Consider the following 20,231-nt stretch of genomic DNA (forward strand, 5'->3'; position numbering starts at 1 on the left):
CCCTTGCTCTGGACCCTCGCTCTGCTCGCTTCTATAGCTTAAGCTCCCTCTTTCTGTGTGTAACCTGCATTTATTAGGAGGTCTCCCTTAATAAACCTGGCATCATGGAAAGCCACAAACATGCATGAGTGACTCCTTTTGGGGATGCTCTCTTGCTAATGACACTCGATTCTTTTTAAAAAAATATATATTTTATTGATTTTTTTACAGAGAGGAAGGGAGAGGGATAGAGAGTTAGAAACATTGATGAGAGAGAAACATCCATCAGCTGCCTCTTGCACACTCCCTACTGGGGATGTGCCCGCAACCAAGGTACATGCCCTTGACCGGAATCGAACCTGGGACCCTTGAGTCCACAGGCCGATGCTCTATCCACTGAGCCAAACCGGCTATGGCAACATTCAATTCTTACACTTTAATAGTAAGAAAAGAATTTTTAGAGGAATTAATTTAAACTATGTAATTAATACATGCTCATGGCAAAAATAATTTTCAAGCACTCTTTCTTTGGCTTATTTCACTTAGCATAATACTCTCCAGATCCATCTGTTGTAGGCATTCGGAAAGGCACCAAGGGTTAGACTGGACCTGGGGTCAGCAACCTCGGTACCTGAGTTCTGGCTAGGAAAGACTTCAGAGCCAAGACTCAAACTATAAGAGAATATTTATTTATAAAATCACAGAGGTGGAAGAAGTAATTCATAGAAGAAATGGGCTTAGGAAACAACTTATAGGGGTAAAGGAAGGGCCCTTGGAGCTTGAGATGAGGAAGCTAATAGTAACCTGCCTGGGGGGACAGCGAGGGGGAAAGTGCAGCCCTCCTCCCTGGAGGGCGAGTGCACAGCATCCTCCCTCCTCAGGGTTTAAGGGTAGAGATTTTAGGGAAGGCACCAGGGGAAGATCTCAATAGAATATTCAGCAGCTTTCCAGGTGTGTCTTCTCAGGGTCTAGTTCTCCACTGATTGATTGGTCGGCACCAGGCAGGTCATTATCCAATGCAGCTGATCCTGACGTCAGTCATGGAGTTACTGGTCTGGTTTTGCTGCTTTTCTGGGCCCGGAACTGAAATACAACTGAGGCCTAAATGTTATCTCAGGGAAGAAAGATCAGGGGGCCCAAAATGATGACCAGTGATATGGTAGTGGAGGAAAGATCACCCTGTGGGCAAGGTCTCGCCTCAATTGCCCTTTGCTAGGCACCTCGGGCTTTCCACCCTGGTGACCTTCCATACCTGGCCCACCGTTTGTGCTCTGCTCCTTACTGCCTACCACACATCCATGCTGTCACACAAGGTAAGATTTCTTTCTTTCTTACGGCTACGTTCCAGTGTGTAAATGTACCACAGCTTTTTTATCCAAGGACGCTTGGCTGCTTCCACATCTTGGCTGTTGTAAATAATGCTGCAATAAACATAGTGGTGCATACATTCTTTTGAATCAATGCTTCCGGTTTCTTCAGATATATTCCCAAGAGTGGAATTGCTGGGTCAGAAGGCAGTTTCATTTTTAATTTTTTGAGGAAACTTCATACTGTTTTCCATAGTGGCTGCACAGTCATTCCTACCAATAGTACATGAGGGTTTCTTTTTCTCTACATCCTCGCCAACACTTGCTGTTTGTTGATTTATTGATGTTAGCCATTCTGACAGGTGTGAGGTGATATCTCATTGTGGTTTAATTTGCATTTCTCGGATGATTAGTGACTTTGAGCATCTTTTCATATGTCTATTGGCTATCAGCATGTACTCTTTGGAGAAGTGTTTATTTCGGTCTTATGCAAAAACTTTTCAGTTTGATGTTGTCCCACTTGTTTACTTTTTCTTTTATTGCCTTGCCCAAGGAGACATATCAGAAAACAATATGGCTACGAGAAATGTCCGAAATTTTACTGCCTGTTTTTTTCTAGGATTTTTATGGTTTTGAGTTTACATTTAAGCTTTTAATACATTTTGACTTTATTCTTATGTATGGTGTAAGAAGGTGGTCTAATTTCATGTTTTTTGCAAGAATCTAACTTCCCCAACTTATGTTTTGCCTCTTTTGTTGAATATTAATTGATCAAAAGGCATGAGTTTATTTCTGAGCTCTCTGTTGTTCTGTTGATTCATATTTCTGCTTTTATGCTAATACCAGGCTGTTTTGATTACTATGGCTTTGTAGTATAATTTGATATCAGGTTTTGTGATTTCTCCAATTTTGTTTTTCTTTCTCAAGATTAGCTGTGGCTATTTGGGGTGTTTTGTGTTTTCATATAAATTGTTGGAAAATTTTCTCTAGTTATATGAAATATGCCATTTGTATCTTGATAGGAATTGCTTTGAATCTATAGATTGCTTTAGGTAGTATGTATCATATGATTTCACTTACATGGAAAATCTAGTAAACAAAATAAACTAATAAAACAGAAATAAACTCATAGATACAGAGAACAGACTGACAGCTGTCAGAGGGGAGTGGTGTTGGGGGGCTGGGTGAAAAAGGTGAAGGGGTTAAGCAAAAAACAAAAAATCAAAAACAACAACAGTAACAACTCATAGAGGGGGAGGTAAAAAAGGGTAAGGATTGGGGGTAAATGGTGACCAAAAGAGACTTGAAGGTGGACACATAATACAATATATAGAATTGTACACCTGAAACCCATATTATTTTATTAACCAATGTCATGCCAGTGAATTCAATAAAAATTTTAAAATTTTTCAAACATTCTAAAAAGGTATTAAATGAAAAGGAAAAGTTTACCCCTTCTAATTCATTCTTTCTCCCAAATGTAACAACTCTTAACTGTTTTTTTTGTAGTTTTCTAGACATTTTCTATTCAAATACAAGCAAATATTTATGTCTACATTAAAATTTTAACATAGATGGGAGTAGGCAAAATATTTTCTTCAAATTGCTTTCTTTCCTTTAAAATATGTCTTGACCACCTTCCCAAATATTCCCAAATATATCAACTTCATTATTTATATCAGATATGTATTATTCCAGTGTTTGTATATATACTGGAATAAGTACTAAACAAAAATGTGAACGTGTGTGTGTGTGTGTGTGTATTTCAGTGTCCCCTGTGTGGGTAGAATTGCTGGGTCAAAGGATTTGTGCAATTTAGATTTGATTAATATTGCCAGGTTGTATTAAGCATTAATTTTATTTCTCCCTTTTCCTGGGTTAGGCTGTTGATATAAGAATGTCCAAGCCTATAAAGAATTTTTATAAGATTTTATTTGAGCCAAACTGACAACAATTTCTGGGATTAAGATCTCAAATGCTGTGGAGAATGACAGTTTTGCAGTTTCTTTTATGCATTTGAGATTAAGAAGGGGAAGAAAGATTAGATGAGGATGGGAGAGAGCAAGGCTAGGATTGGATTACAGGGTAGTTAAAATTGTGTGCTCTCTTGCAGGTGGTCACCCTTATCTCAAAGTTGTGTTAACCTAGATGCACAAAGATGACGGACAGGGCTTACTAAAAAAGTTACATTCCTGGGGTGTGACTACCTACCTTGACCTGCCCAGTTAGGAATTTATGATCTGATCACCTATAAGGTTACTTTCCATAGAACCCCTTTCTTCGCTCACACCCCTAAGAAATGACAACACATTGAAAAAAACTAATATTCTTTATATTTGTATTGTCAGAGGGAGGCCACGAGGATGACAGAGACTATCATAAGAGAAACCTTGTAACATAAGGAAGAAATGGGAATTTGGGCTTAGAACAGAGGAGGCAGGGAAAGGGAGAGAAGGGTAGGTTTGGGGAAATTGGCATGTATTAAGTAAGTGGATTGTATGGCTAAAAGGGCTGTGGGGAAATTTTTTAAGAAGAAACCATGTTTTTATGTTACTTACACAGATAAAATCACTTAAAAAGAGAATTAATCTGACTTCACAGAGAGAATAGTACACTGGTGTGTGCAGACTCACCTCAGTTGGAAGAACTTTCTAACAAGGACTTCTTACAACAAGGACTGTTCATGGAGAGAACCAGCTGCCTTAAGCCCATTGGATGGTCTGAGAGGCTGGTGCCCGACCCTCAGCCAAGGCCCTTCCTGGTTTGGGCTGGAGGAGGCTGTGTTAAATGACCACTGAGACTCTATTATACTATCATTCCCTAAACTAACATTTGTTGTTTACTGTGTACCAGGTATGCTAATAGAGGACTTTCTATGGGTTATCTCATTTAGCTTCACCATGCCTTTGTGAGGAAAAGAAATATCATTATGTACAATAATCCCATTTAACAGGCAATGAAATTACAGTTGAAACTCTTGTTTTTTTGTTGTTGTGTTGTTGCTGTTTTGTTTAAATCTGACATTATCCTCACCTCTGTTGCTTCTATATCAAGTCTTTTGGTTTAAGCACAGTGACTCAGATATCTGCCAGTCACAACATTCTTCAACTGGGACAATATACTGAGAACATGTGTCTGATGATGTAGTTTGCAGGAATGCTCTGAGGGGAAGAGAAAGGGCTTTTCTATTTGAAACATAATAATTGATATGTACTGTCTCTGAGGATACCATGGTGACTGGGATCCAGTTCCTGCCTTCAAGGGGGTTTCAGATTAATGGGAGAAGTAGGCAAATTAACAGAAAATTATAACGTGGCGGGGGCTGGTCTTGGAGTTAACACAGATAGTGAACTTCCCTCCAAGTTTTGGGTGGCTCTAGGAGGACATTGGAGAATGTAAAGCTGAAAACCTTACCTTCAAAGAAGAATAAGAATTCCCTAAGGTGGGGAGGAGATGGAGTATGCCTTGAGATGGGCATTAGAGGGAACAGGAAAGGCTGAAGTTAGGTGTGGTCAGCTGCCAGGGGGTTAGTTTGGCTGAAGAGTAGTGTGGGAGGGGCCATAGCAGTCAGGTCGAGCTGGAAAGCAGGGAGGGCCTAGCTGATGAGTTTGAACATTGTCCTGAGGGCAATGCATCTTTAAATTTATAAAATAACTTTATCATGTATTCATAAAGTAAAATTATGGTTTTACTTCCCTACCCCCAAGAATAACACCTTCATATTTGAATTGGCTGGATTTTATCTGAAAGGTGAGAGTCCAGCCCTTTTTACATTTAGTTTAGGTAAGATGAGGACCTGAAGCTCCTGTTGATATTGACTTGGTCTCACCCAGCAGGCTGAAAAAATCAAGCTGAGAGCAAAGTCCCCACTGTCACAGATGAGGCTGGAGTTCAGGGGTGTGTGGCAGAGTGGGTGTGTCAGGAAGGAATGCTTTCACCCATTTGAGCTCTAGAATTGCTCATCCAGCAAATCAGGGTTTAGTGTTCAGAAGGTTTGGAGAAGATGAGAGGCAGACCAAGAAAGCATAGTCAGCTCTAGCTGGTTTGGCTCAGTAGATAGAGTGTCGGCCTGTAGACTGAAGGGTCTTGGATTTGATTCCTGGTCAAGGGCACATGCCCATGTTGTGGGCCCAATCCCCAGTAGGGGGCATGCAGGAGGCAACTGATCAATGATTCTCTCTCATCACTGATGTTTCCATCTCTCCCTCTCTCTTCCTCTCTGAAATCAATAAAAAATATTTTTTTTAAAAAAGAAGCATTTGCCTTTTTTTTTTTTTTTAAAGCATAGTCATTTAGATACACAGCCTTGGGTAAACCTTTGGTCAGCCTCCCGTTCCTTTTAGAAACCTACGGCAATAGGTACAGACACTACATTTCAGGGCTGGGAGCCATTCATGTCAGTTACCCTACCTGAACAATGATATACTTCTTACATTATGCCTGGAGGCAAATTCTGGAAATCCATCCCAGGATAGTTGTTGCCTGGTGGTGAGTTTCTTGCTCCATCCATGAAATATTCAAAATAAAGAAAACACAAAAACGCTGGTAATCTGAGTTGTCATAGATGGGGAACACTTCAATAACACAACCTGTAAATAATTCAAAACAATGCTCTAACTGTCCTCCTTTCTCTCAAAGATTCTACCGACAGGAAAGGTCATTGCTTATCCTCGAACGGCTCCTAGTGAAGGATGTCAGATAATGCAACTATTTTTCCCTTTTGCTAATCTTTTTATTTTACGATTTTCAGTTTTACAGGGGAAATACGTGGCATCTGGTGAAATTATCTGGCCCTATCTGAGTTTAATTCCTTCCATCAGGAGACCCATGTCGATTTCCACTGACTTCACTAAAAATGCTACATGTGTGTGGTAGATCAAACAGTGCCTCATGGGTTGATATATATCATAGAATAATTTTTCCACAGAGATGCTTGCACATGAAATATTTATATGTTCCAGGGATGAAGATCCTTCTCAATCTTATGTGTGCTAGAGGGAATAGCAGCCTTCCCCTGCCCCCCCGCCCTTGAATTTTAAGCTTGTTGAATAATATAAGGGATTTGAAGGTATCAATTTCATAGTGAGCCAGAAGAGTTATGCCCTGTGAACTTACACATAGGACTGTGAGGCCGTTCAAAAGACTCCAAAGAAGAATGTGGGGTGTGGGGGCAAGGTTAAATTTACATAAGTTAAAAAGTGTGTATATACAGGGTATCTCCCAAAAATGTATACACACTTTAACAGCTGATAGCTCAATTTTGAAATGAAATGCATTTTAATAAATACTGCCAGTATAATTATTCAAAGTGTGTGTATACATTTTGGGGACACCCTCAATACGTATGCACACACATATACATAAAAGAGATCATAAAAATAGAGGTAAAGGCAGGCAGTTAGAAGGCCAGCAGGTATGAAAGATGACAGAGAACAGGGCAAGGTGCAGCAAAAGTGAGGTTTTGTACAAAGTGATTCAAGGTATGATCCCTGACTAATGCCTTTCTGTTCATCCTATGGTACCTAAGGGGAGAGAGACTTGTCACAGGATTCTAGGCACAGATCTAGGTAATCCAGGTAGTGGGTCACATAGGTATGGACAGGGTAGGTCAACCTGGAGCTGAGATGTGCTTGGAGGAAAGCTAAAGGCCTAAGCTCTTTCCAGGAGGTAGGTGTTGGCTTGGGAGATAATGGAGATTCTAACTATAAGAGCTAATATTATGTGTCAAGTTATAAATATAGCAAAATGAGTACCTATAGCTCATCTGTTGGCTTATATTTTCATTCCTAAATGCTCTTTACTGCTGTAAAGTCCAATATACACTCAGAATGTCTGGTTCTAGAATATACTGGAGAAGAACCAAACTTGGGCTCCAAATTTGCACACTAAAGAGAAGAACCAATATTTACATTCTTATGAAGGGTTTATTAGTATTAAAGTAGCACAAGCTGATGGCTTAAAACAATAGAAATTTGTTCTTTTATAATTCTGGACACAAGATATCTGAAATCAAGATGGCAGTGTCATTTGCTTCTAAGAGCACCAAGGAAGAATTAGCTCCATGCCTCTCTCCCAGCTTCTGGTGACAGGGGAAATAGTTGGCATTCCTTGCCTTGTAGATGCATCACTCCACTCTCTGCCTCCATCTTCACAGGGTATCTCCTCATGTCTCTGTGGCTTCCCATGGTGGCCTTCTAATAAGGACACCAGTCATGTAGGGTTAGGGCCCACCCTACTGTAGAATGACCTCATCTTAGCTAATTACATTTATAATGTAAATAGAGGCCCGGTGCATGAAATTCTTCACTTGGGAGGAGGTGTCCATCAGCCCGGCCTGCACCTTCTCCCAGTCTGGGAGCCCTCAGGGAATGTCCAACTGCTGGCTTAGGCCCGCTCCCAGCTAAGCTGGCAGTCAGACATCCTTAGCACTGCCATGGAGGTGGGAGAGGCTCCCACCACTGCAGTGGTTCCCAAACTTATTTGGCCTACCACCCCCTTTCCAGAAAAAATATTACTCAGCGCCCCCTGGAAATTAATTTTTTTAAAATTTTAATAGCAATTAAACAAAGATATATGTATTAATGTTTCTACCTTTTTCGTAAAATATAGTAAAGAAAGGTGTAAATTAGAAACATTGAAGTTTGAAATTATGAAACTATTTATTGAACTCAGAATAGAAAGGTAATACAAAAAAAGTTAAAACAAATGCACCTGTGGCCATCACCGCCCCCCTGGATCGCTGCAGCACCCACCAGGGGGTGGTAGCGCCCACTTTGGGAATCACTGCACCACAACCTCTGTGCTCTCCAGCCATGAGCCCAGCTTCTGGCTGAGTGGCACTCCCCCTGTATGAGCGCACTGACCACCAGGGGCAGCTCCTGCGTTGAGCTGAAATTGGCTCTCTGACATCCTCCAAGGGGTTCTGGATTGTGAGAGGGCAAGGCCAGGCCAAGGGACCCCACCAGTGCACAATCAGGGCCAAGGAGGGATGCAGAAGATTGGCCAGCCAGGGAGGGGCTGTGGGAGGGCTCCAGGGTGTGTCTGGCCCATCTCACTCAGTCCCGATTGGCCAGACCCTAGCAGCAAGCTAACCTACTGGTGGGAGTGTCTGCCCCCTGGTGGTCAGTGCATGTCATAGTAAGTGGTTGAGCAGCCTTAGCATATAATTAGCATATTACACTTTGATTGGTTGAATGGATGACCATCTGACTGGACACTTAGCATATTAGGCTTTTATTATATAGGATTATAAATAAGGTCACATTCTGAGGTACTGGGGTTTAGGACTTCAATGTATGTTTTAGGGGGATTCAATCTATAAAACAAGGTCATTGATGAACACAGGAACCTCTGGTAAGTTGTGTCATAGCTGACAGAAAAGCTCACATTTCTGTCTGTGCAGCCCTAATTTATTTTTTCAAGTATACATATAGTTTTTAGTATTACAGATGGCTACCATTTTCTCCTTTACATCCCACCACCCATCCCCTCCCCAAGTCTTCACCACCCAATTTGAATCTGGAGCTATTCTGATCTCCAATGAGCTACAGATGAATCAATATGTCTCCTATTATTTAGACTCAAAAAATTAAAGGAATGAGAAGAAACAATAAATTAATTATTGAGAGAAAAGAAAAAAAAAGCATGGAATTATAAAAAATTAAGAACTTCTCACTTTTTATTTTTGCTATCAGAGATGTTGTATCAGTTCAACCAAGCCTTAATATTCTACTTCAATTTACGGAACTTCAAAAACACTGAAACAAATACTCATATGAAGGGTAGAAGAGTGATTTTTATTTCTCAATAAAAATCATTGTAAACATCTCAAAAGCATTTTGTGCCATAATATGGAATTCAAAGAAAATTTTAGAATTTCTGTTTTCTGTGAAAAACTAGCAGTTAAAGTGTCACAGTGATGAATGAGAATGGGCTCCATAATGGCTATTTCACCATCACTAATTCACCCATTGGATCTTAACAAAATATGCCAATGTCTCTTCTTCTAAGAGGAGCCTAATCTTTCATTTCCTATACATGATTAGGCCTTAAATTGTGTCTGCAGGCCCATGGACACAATATGTACTATACTGTTGCCCTCAAGGGTTTAATATAAATGTAACATCATGTTATGCACAAAGAATTTCACTGTGATTTAATAAGCAACATATTTAGAGGGAGCCATTATTTAAAATATCATAAGAATGCAAGAACCATTTGGTTGATTTGAATTCAGCCAATTGGGATCAACTACCTTTGCCATCAGTCATGCAGCAAAACATATATATGTGGATCAGAGATGAAAGGAAATGTCCAGGGCAAATGCAATGGTTGTTCCAAACTGTCACAACTGAAAGACAATGCTTTGCTTGAGTAGACAGAAAGAAATAAGTAGACATTTTCCAAACCTTAAATATTAGAGTGAAATTAGGGCATTTGAACTGAAGTAATTGCTTGGGTCTAATGACTTCATTTCTGTCTTATACCTTGGGAAACAAGATGTCAAGAGTAATCCGTTAAAAAATGGAGTGAGAAATGTACAAGATTACATGAAGGAAACAATAAATCTTTCCCAAGGACATAAAAGAAGACAAAGAAGTGGAGGAACATCCTGTGCTCTTGGGTGCAAATACTGTAAAGATGTCAACTTACTCCAAAGTAATCTATAAACTGTATATAATTTCAAAATTCTATTTGATATTTTATAGAACTTGACTAATTGTTTCTCAAATTTATCTGGAAGAGAACACTTGCAAGAATCCCATATAGTAAAAGGCTAATATGTAAATCGTCCAAACAGCTGAACAACTGGTTGCTATGATGTGCACTGACCACCAGGGGGGAGATGCTCAACGCGGGAGCTGCCCCATGGTGGTCAGTGCGCTCCCACAGGGGGAGCGCCACTCAGCCAGAAGCTGGGCTCATGGCTGGAGAGCACAACAGTGGTGGTGGGAGCCTCTCCCACCTCCGCAGCAGTGCTAAGGATGTCCGACTGATGGCTTGGGCCTGCTTCCTGCAGGCCCAAGCCATCAATCAGACATCCCCTGAGGGCTCCTGCACTGTGAGAGGGCGCAGGCTGGGCTGAGGGACCCCATTCCCCCGAGTGCATGAATTTCGTGCACCAAGCCTCTAATAGTTAATAAAAACAAGTAGTTGTAGAACAGTTATGGGGTCTTGCTTAATTAGAATAGAGTACTGGTATAGGAATAGAAACAGAGCAAAATTCAGTAATTAATATTTTATACATATTAAGTGATTATGAATCAGTTGGAGAAATAATGTTATGGAAAAAACTGGTTTTATTTGGAAAATATTGTATTAAGATTCATCTTCTAACCCTGCTGGCATGGTTGAGAGTTTGAGCATTGACCTCTGGACAAGGAGGTTGTGGTTCAATTCCCAGTCAGGGCACATGCCTGGGTTGCAGGCTCGATCCCCAGTGTTGGGCATGCAGGAGGCAGCCAATCAATGATTCCCTCTCATCATTGATGTTTCTATCTCTCCCTCTCCCTTCCTCTCTGAAATCAACAAAAATATATTGGGGGGAAAAAGATTATCGTCTAGCTCACATCATTCACTTTAAAAATCCAGATGGATTACAAGTGTAAAATGTCAAAAACAAATTATAGAAGTATTCAGAAAATGCAGCAATATTTTAAAAATAATTTGGGGAAAAGGCTTTCCTCCCAAACACAAAACCCAGAAGCTATATAATAAAACTATAGGTTTAATTACATAACATTTTTAGAATTATGTATTCAACACATAAAAATGCAAGACTGAGTTGGAAAAATTATCTGTATCCTATAACAGAGATTAATACTCAGACTATATTAAGAGCTCATATAAGTCAAGAAGAAAAGATAAACCATCTAAGAGGAAAAAGGGAAGGTCAAAGTAAGCACTTTACAGTAAAACAAGTAATTCACAAGGAAGACTTTCAAACAATCAACAAACATGAAAATAGACTTCCTAGTTTACTACCAATCAGAGAAGTTTAAATTAAGCACTTCACCAGGTGTAACTGGGACTGTTTTGTACTGGATCCTTGCTGCATACTTCCTGCTTCCTGACCTACGGCTTCTCTGATGCATGGATGCATGCAATGCTCATGGACCGCTGGCACTTGTACATGCAGACTCCAGGAATGCGGGGAAGTTCATACCTGTGGGACCATCCTTTACCATAGTGGGATGTAAAAGATGGATAAATGCTTTCCGATTGTTTCCCCTGGGCAGGCCATGAAGATATTTATTTCATGAAGATCCTTCAGAGAATTCCACAGAATAGAGTTCCATTTTCCTATACTGGTGGCCAATTCACTAACGCATCATCCCATTGACTTTTTTTTCTCCTTCCCTACCCTAGTTTACTCCTGCCTTTTTATTGCTACTTTCTATAGTCACATCCAAACATTAGTACCTGATTTTAAGGGAACCAAGTCTAAGCCAAACAGTAAGGCAAGGAAAGCTATGTCAGGAAGGGCTTTTCAGAATACTACCACCTAAGTTGGTCATCCATGGTTCAGACACATATTTTTATTTATCCAAGTAATGTAAATTTGATCCATGGGAATTTGTCCCCTATAATACCACTAGTGAATCTCTAGTACCTAACACAACATCTAGCCCAAAGTAGATACTCAGTAAAGCACCATGAATGAATAAAAGAATGAATTAAAAGTAGCCAATTTTAAAGTCCATGTGCCAAGCTTACATCAATACATGTGTCAATCAGGGACTGCTATCCACTTATGAAGTTAAATTAATTGGAATTAGAATAGAGTTGGGAAATATTATAAATGACATAAAGCAAACAATGATTAATAAGTAGACCAACCTGTCATGAACAATAGAGTTTCCTCTGAAAAAATAAAAAAAACAACCTATATAAACCTAGAATTTTCTTATTTTCAAATATGTTTTTTCATTTTTTTGACTTTATCAACTTATCATCCCATAGACCCTACATGGGTTCTTATAACGGACCCCAAATTGTGGCATAAGGTCTACTGTTGAGTCCTCTATAACTGGTTATTTTAGTTTAACAGCCCCATGGTTCACCCTCTGTTAAAGAGGATAGACTCTATTCTTTCAATTTTTCAAACTGTAAAACGTAAAGTCTGGGCAAAAGTCTACTGGACCACCTACCCTACCACCACCACCACCACCACCACCACCACCACACACACACACACAAATCTTGGGAAATCTTTTCTTAAATTAATAATCATTGCTGAGGTTAAGATTTAAAAATCTTGATTCTTATATTTTGATTTAAATTCAACAAATAAACTAAAATAAATTTAAAACACACATTGAGGCTGATATTTAGAAATATTTGTAATTGGCCACAGGACCACCTAGGACATACAGGACCACCAGTGGCCCTGAGATCACAGTTTGAGAACCATTTATCTACACCACAGCAAATGTACATTCTGGCAGAGAATGAGATGAAATAAACATGTTTCATATTTGTTAATTTAGTTTTCATCTTCTTTTTAAAAACAAACTCTTTTTTATCCTTTTGATTGGGTTGCAAAGAGTCAGACTTAACAGTGTCACCTCCTACAGTTCTGGGAAAACAGAATCTAGAAAAAGAAGAACAAGGCTAACAGTAGCCTTAAAAACCCAGCTTATAGCTGGTTGGTGAATCTGATAGTAGTGAATTAATTGTTCCAGGGAGCTGGCTGAGACAACTCGATACATGGTTTTGAAAGTGATGAATTATTCTCCAGTAGGCGTGTTACTGCATTTCACAGACGTTTGGTCATTAAAGTGCACTGAAAATTAACTACCCTAATATCCAGCCAGCCATTCTTTTTGACTTTCACCCAGCTAAAAGTCTAGATTTCCCAGTACCCGCCCCCCATTCAGTTAGGTGTGCACCTGTGACTAAGTCTGACTAGTAAGATACATAAGTTTCTGTCGTGTGGGGTGTCAGGAAGCCTTCTTAAAAGGAGAAGGAGAGCATGAGAACTGCTTGGCCACCTCTTTCCTGCCCCCTTGAAATGTGGATGTAAAGATTGGAAGGCAAGGGCCATGAGGAGAGGTGCTCCTGGACCTTCAATGTGCTAAGGATGGTGGAGCAGCAAGTGAAAAGGAGCCGACACTAGTAAAACTGCCACTAACATGGGAGATGGCCTTCTATCTGGTCACTGCTATTTTCCTGATCTATGCAGTCATACATAATCCCAACTGACACAGAAGGGAAGCCAAAGACAGCTAGTTTGTCACTTGGGGAATATGGCTGCAGAGCAACTGTGCCACCTGCTTTCCTGCCTGTACTACACTAGGATCTGGGGGCTGGAGGGAGAGAAAGCTCCCTGGGTAATGGTTTGGGGAGCAAGATGCAATCTTTTCTTCTTTCTTTAGCTCATGTGTCACTTTTTTGTAGGAGCCATTTTCACAAAGCATACTCAGGCTTTCTTTTCCCCTCCATTCTTCCCTCCCTCCCCCCCTCCCTCCTTCCTCCCTCCCTCCCCCCCTCCCTCCTTCCTCCCTCCTTCCCTCCCTCCTTCCTTCCTTCCTTCCTTCCTTCCTTCCTTCCTTCCTTCCTTCCTTCCTTCCTTCCTTCCTTCCTTCCTTCCTTCCTTTCTTTCTTTCTTTCTTTCTTCCTTTCTTTCTTTCTTTCTTTCTTACTTTCTTTCTGTCTATTTCTCTCTCTCCTTCTGAACTTCTTTACTACTATGCTTGGGAACGTCATCTCCCTAGAAATCTTAATGGGATGCAAAGAAACCCCAATATACCTGCTCCTATAGGCATCAGCCAATCAGATGTGTCCACCTGGGGTTTTGAACCTGGAACTAATGACACAGGAAGAAGGGATTCTCTCTGGAGACAGTTGCAAGGCTGGTAGCACTTCATTTGAGTTAGTTTATGTGATCCTATTCCCCAAAAGCAAAACAGCGTAACTAAAATACCCTGCTCTGGGTCTGCAAATGTGCTAGAACTGGGAATATACAGATGTGAGTGAGAGGTGGGAGCGGGGAAGCCTATCGCCTTGCCCATGCCTCACCTCACTGCCTCACCTCACCCCTACATGCCTGCAAGTTGGTGGGTGAGGGGACAGAGAACAAATGGCAAGCCAATAATTATAATGACAGAAGTGTCCTCAGCACTGTCCCTGCTAGTGGGTCTTTAGCCCCTTCAGTTCAGTCACATTCCTAAATGTGAGAGCCCCCCACCTCTCGGGCTGCTTTCCCCTTTAAGTGTATGGGCATCCTGGGATTCTGGGACTGAGGTGCAGGTGGGGAAGGGGTGTAAGGGTGGCGTCATCAGGTGCTGTCTGAGTGAACTTTGGAGGCATGTGGGGCAGTCACTCCTGCTGACCTGGCAAGAAGAGAGGACACGAAGCTAGGCCTTCTCTCTGCTGCCAGGGCAGGCTCACCCTGAGTAAAGACAATGCTCAGGGCGGGGCCTTCTTCCTCCAGTCACTGCTGGGAGGTGAGTGGGCCATGACTCGGGACCTGTGAGCTCCTGGGGCCTCTAAGAATGCCTCCCACAGTGGCCCTTCAGAAAGATGTTCTCTGGGCTGCAGCTCCCTGCCTCTGTGGACACCTCCTGGGATCTGGAGGAATCCTCTGGTTGTCCCCTTAATTCTTGTCCTTTCCTCTGGTATTTGGGGGGAATCTCCCCCTGCCCCTCCTGTTTCCTTCTTGTGTACCCTCTATTATCTTTTGAATCTTTTATAAAAGGTTTTGAAGATTCCTTAAAACCTGAGTCAAATCTTGACCAATTGAAAAACCTGCTTCCTTGACTTTAGGGTGGGGGAGGGGGAAGTTACTTTTCAAATTTAAGGAGGTAGGGTTAATATTTGTATTTCACTCTAATGTAGCAAGAAATTCAAGAAAAGCAAAAGAGCTCTCTCTCTCTCTCTCTCTCTCTCTATATATATATATATATACATATATATATATATATGTATATATATATATATATACACACAAATTATATATATATATATATATATATATATATATATATATATATATATATATATATATATATATATATATCTGAAACCATTCAAACCCTGTCACAAGAACTACAGTAAGAAAAACGGCACTAAGAGAACCTGAAGGACACCATATTGACCCCTGTAGAATGTGACAACTAAATAAAAGAATGAGCAGGGATTACAGACAAAACCACAATATCTAAAAAAGTTAATTCCAGGTAGAAAAAAATAGGAAACTATGGACATTATTTCCTCACAGGATCATAGTGTAAACTACTTTGGTTGAAAACAAAGAAGCTGGAAGATATGGGTCCTGCCTTAACCAACTTTGTAATCTGATCTGAGAATGCAAAATATACACTCATTCAAACAAACTCCATCACATGCACACAATAGCTATCATTTATTAGGCATTTACTAAGCATTTAAAAAATTGTTCTGAATATAAAAGATGCTCTATTTTCTTTAATTCCCACAACAACTGAGGTGGATGCCTTTATCTGTGTGTGTGTGTGTGTGTGTGTGTGTGTGTGTTTGTGTGTGTGTGTGTGTGTTTTCACAAATGGGAGAACTAAGGTTAGAAAGATTAAGCCACTTGTCCACTATTACGTGGGTGACAAATGTAGACACAATCTTAAAGCGACATGCCCAAGTGTGGCAGTCAATAAGGTAGCTTTAGAGAGCATTTGGTTTTATTTGACTTTCAGATCATGCTTCAGAGACTGAAGCCAGATGGAGAGCATCAGGACACATAAGAGAAATGTTTGCTGCGAAAATGTGTCCACTTGGGTTGTGCCAAGTTCATTTATACCCTAGTTCTCCAGGCCAAAAGGAGAGGTCATTGGATGTGAAGGGCACAGGACCTGATTTGGGACCAGAGACCAAACTTTTAGAAACAGAAATGTGGTTCAGTTTTTAGGTTCAGTCCAGAAGGCACAGAATAAATTGTGCCACCAGGTTTTCTCCTTAATCCTACCCAAGATGGAGCAACTGTGGTAGAGTGAGATGTATTCTAACTGGGAAAAGCTTTCTTTCCACTGGCCTTGTAGAAGGACAGCTCTAAGAGGAGCAAGAATGTGACCAAAGATGTTCTCCAGCACACCAGAAAAGCATGCCCGGGTAGTGAGGCACTCAGGGAGAGTTAAAGGTGACTTCCATTTGGGGCACACTCTTTGCCCAAGGAAGCACGCGGCAAGCTGGCTGGCCAGTCACATACAGAAACGCACTGGAGCTGAGGAGGCTGAATGCCAGCCTCACATGTGCTTTCTCTGTTCACCATTGTTCCTTTCATTTATCATTTATACTTTATGAGGCCTCTATAATAACAGCAATAACAATAAGCACAGCTGCTACTGTACAACACCTACTATGGTTACAAAAGAGTCAGTGGAATATAAAGCACAGCATAGGAATTTAGTCAATAATCTATAATAATAAAAGGGTAATATGCTAATTAGACTGGACAGGCGAACGACCTTCCAGACGTCTTTCTGGATGACCTTCTGGATGAAGCTGGGGCTGCTGTGCAGGCCAAGGCAAGCTGTTGCGGCTGCGAGGGCCGAGCCCCTTGCACGAATTTCATGCATCAGGCCTCTAATATTATAATAATTGTGTATGATGCCAGGTGTATACTGGAAATATTGGGGGACAACTTCCTAAAGTATATGATTGTCTAACCACAATGCTTTTCACCTGAAACTAACACAAAATAATATGGAATGGAAAATGTAATTGAAATATAAAAATTAACCAGTTTTCATACATTGACTCAGTCTTTAAAAGAAACTCTTGATAGTGGGTACCATTATTATCCCCATTTTCCAGATGGGAAAATTGAGGTATAAAGAATTAAATACTTTCACATGTTCACTCATCTAGCAAGAAGGCAGGACCAGAGATCTATCATAAGCATTCTGGCTCCAAAACACAGCTCTTAACCCTGCCTTTTCCAAAATACTTTTGTTGTGGGACTCCAAGAGCAAATTCAATAATAATGAAGGTTCTTTTTCTTATAATTCAAATGGATTCAACTTCCCCTTCATGAAATGGGTGTAATATTATGGTGATTATAATATAATCCATCATGGGATTTTGGAAACATTTAATATTTGTATAGCACTTAGGGGCCCCTTAGATATAAACAAAGAAACGTTTTCAGCATTGCTTATTGATGATGGCAATGAAAGGTGATATTTCCTTTAAAGGTTTGTCTACTCCAGAGATTCCTTCTTAGTGATATTTCCTATGGTCCCATTTTTCTAGCTCTCCCATGGAGAAGTGAAACCTCCCACCCACATGGCTGAGTGAAACCTCCCACCCACATCAAGTCAGCCACTCATCATTAACTACCCTAATCAAAGATAACCCCTTTTTTTATTAATTGACTTTTTATAGAACACTTAAGAGGAAAAAGAACCAAATGAAAATATTAAGCTGGAAGCAGTACAAACTAATTTGATAATATTGCCCTTACAACTGAGTAAAAAAAAAATACAGAGAGCTCCCCTGGAAATATTTTTCCTGTCAAAATTTATGTCTTTCTAAAGGGTATGTGCAAGGGGCCATTTTTCTTCATACACCCTTATGTGGATGTAATGAGCAAATGTTAGCTTTGTGTCTTTTTTGGCCCATGAAGAGTAATGCACCATGGCAATTTACAAACAAGAGGTTGACCAGGTAGACAAGGCCAAAAGAAGTTTGATGAATTGGAGAAAATAGCAAATTTTTTACAAAATATAATCTGGGAGCTGAAAGTACCTTATCATTAGGGGAATACAATAACCTTCCAGCAGCCACTGGTTCTATCGGGTTGGCTATTGCCTTTAAGACTTGGGCTCATGGATTCACCCACCATTTGCAACAAAGCTCTCCCCATGTTTTTCAGGAGCAAAAGCACTTTTCAGTGGCTGCTCCAGAGTAGCTCATTGAAGTCAGAGCCAAGCGTGTGAATGACCTCCTGAAAGAACTGGCAGGCTTGAGGAACACTGAGCCCCAAAGCACCAGTTGTTTGCGAGGCACTCCTCCAGCCCGCGCCTGGGGAGGGGAGCCCATCAAGCAGGGAGGCAGGCAGAGGTGGGCGGCTGTCTGAGGGCAGAGGGGGAAATGTTTATACAGAGCCAGGTAAAAAGTGGAGAACAGACAAATCGCCATGTGGGGCTGCTCTAAGAGTGAATTCAGGAGGTACCTACTGGGCTCCCCAGAGAAAAAGAGATGCTCAAGCCAGCCGCATTTCATCCTAAAAGCACCTTTCCCATTGGGGGTTAAAATCTTCGCTTCTTTGCAGGGTAGGCACATGCTCTCCTGCCCCCAACTCCCCTGGGCACAAGGGGTACAGAAAGTTTTACTTGGTAGGTAAGTTGTTTTCATGTGAAACCATTTTGGCAAAGGTGGAGATTTTTCACTTGGGTGTCAGTGGTGCCCTTCTGGTGTTTATAAAACATAGCAAATGTACAGTTTGAAGTTATTTTAGGTAAGAACGTCCATTTTTTTTTTTCATAGAGTCAGGCACTCTAAGTTCTGTGTTTGAGACAACTTCTTAGATTTTCCAGCGTTGAGAAAACCATCACCTTGCTTCACATGATTGTCAAGTTGAGTTATGGCCCTGCCATTCCCGGGCTCTCTAAGTGGACGAATGGAAGTCAATTAAAAACAGCTAAAAGGAAGAAAATGTAATTTTCTGTCCTGGAGGTGGGGGCAGGGAGATGGCAGGGTGGACTTTTAAGGTGGACTTTCGGTTGGCAGCGGACTTACTGGCAACATTCACTGCCCTTAGAGACTGGGTCACCCTGCGAGGAATACCCTTGGGGACATCGCTGCCTTCACGCTCTGTGCCTTAAACTCCATGTCAAAGCTCTGTCCATCAGCCTCTACCTAACGTGTCCAGATGAATTTAACAGACAGACATGTCTGAGTCCTTTTCACTGTCCCTCTGGTTTTTGTGACATCTTTCCTTCTACTTGGATTCCTTAAGTGGTCTCCTCTTCTACACTCCTGGTCTCTCTCTTCATTTCCTCCCAAAGCTGTTCAAAGTCACCCTCCTTCCATTGCATTGCTTCTATCTTTGGACTTGAGATGTTCTAGCACAGAGCTCAGCAAAATGCATGCCATCAAGACTAGAGCTGTCGATCTACTTCAAAAATTCTCTAGAATTCTCATGACCTTACTCAATAATATGGCTCAGAGCTTCTCACACTCAGAAATGCTTTTCTTCTCCCTCTGCTGAAATTGACTTCTTCATATGGACGAAAAGAATGGCTTCTCATCCCTCTTTCCCACCTGATTTATTTATTTTGAGAGTAATTAGGGTTCCTGATTAGCCATTTTTTCCCCACATTAGATAATTTCATTTTTTCCCCTTTTGCCACTGTGGGAACCCTAATCAGAGGCTGCCTGATGTTCAAGGCCAATTTGGGTGCGGGGGCCCTGTCCAGAGTCTGCTGGATGATCAAGGCCAAGTTGCCATATGCAGGTGTAAAGCAAGACACAGTGATTGTACTGTATGCACTGGGCAGGCGTACCTTTCTATAACCCAAATATTGATGTCACTATTTGGCAAAAAGCCTCTTTGGTCTAAGTTGATAGAAAGATGTGTGACTGGCCAGTTAGGGAGCGGCCACTTTGTGCTGGCTCATGTTTGCTACTGTACAGCAAGGCTCCTATGTTTACTGCAGCTGCTCAGTAAGGCCACTTAGCAGAACTGTTTTATCTGATGGCTCCTTGTTAGCAATGGCTACTTAGTCTAAAATAAAGTCTCTTTTAAATCCCTATGACAACTTCTCATGTCTTCTCTTTCTAATACCCAATGGCCCAGGGGTACAGCCCCTGGCAGAGGACCTGTGTTCCCACAGTTGGCATAGTCGAGCAGGCTTCAGGACTAAGTACTCTGACAGCCACACAATTCATTTCTTGCTTTAAGCTGTACAATGCATTTCTAAAGAATCCAAGCAGACTTAAATGTAGGGTTTTACAGTCATATGCTTTCTT

Source organism: Myotis daubentonii, chromosome 2 (assembly GCF_963259705.1).
Source record: "Myotis daubentonii chromosome 2, mMyoDau2.1, whole genome shotgun sequence".
NCBI classification, from domain to species: domain Eukaryota; kingdom Metazoa; phylum Chordata; class Mammalia; order Chiroptera; family Vespertilionidae; genus Myotis; species Myotis daubentonii.